Below are 552 nucleotides of genomic sequence, written 5' to 3' on the forward strand. Positions count from 1 at the left end.
CTGGAAGGTTCGATGAGAAAACAAAAAAAACACAATTAGTGAAAATCTATCGAATCAAAGTCAACCCGGGATATCCAACTCCCTTTTCACAATCTGGGTTTCAGTTTTAGTGGTTGCTAATACATTGTATCTCAGTAGTCGTCAACAGATGCTGCCGCTGCCATCTCGCGCTGGTGACGCAATTTAATTTTTCTGAATTGTGTAAATATATCCACTGTACAGTTCCCTCAAAAACATACACAACATAATGTAACAAATAAAGTCAGTGGTGTCTGTCTACTAACATAAGACTTATTCAGTCACTTCTATATTTATACTATAGGTTAGCATTGCAGCAAGTCTCATTCTTTTGTTGGACTACAAGACATGGTGTACGGATACCCTGTGTTCCTGCCCAATCTCACTCATTAGCTACTTCAATCATTAGTGCATTTTTATTTTTTCATGTAAAAATTATCTGTATTAGTTAAGATAATATTAAAGGGGAACTTGGCAACTCTAGCCATTTCTTCGCTGGTTTTAATTTTGTCATTGCATGTTTTCTCAAAGAGC

The sequence above is a fragment of the Morone saxatilis genome, unplaced genomic scaffold (assembly GCF_004916995.1).
Source record: "Morone saxatilis isolate NCDOM2014 unplaced genomic scaffold, NCSU_SB_2.0 Contig12, whole genome shotgun sequence".
Classification (NCBI taxonomy): Eukaryota; Metazoa; Chordata; class Actinopteri; family Moronidae; genus Morone; species Morone saxatilis.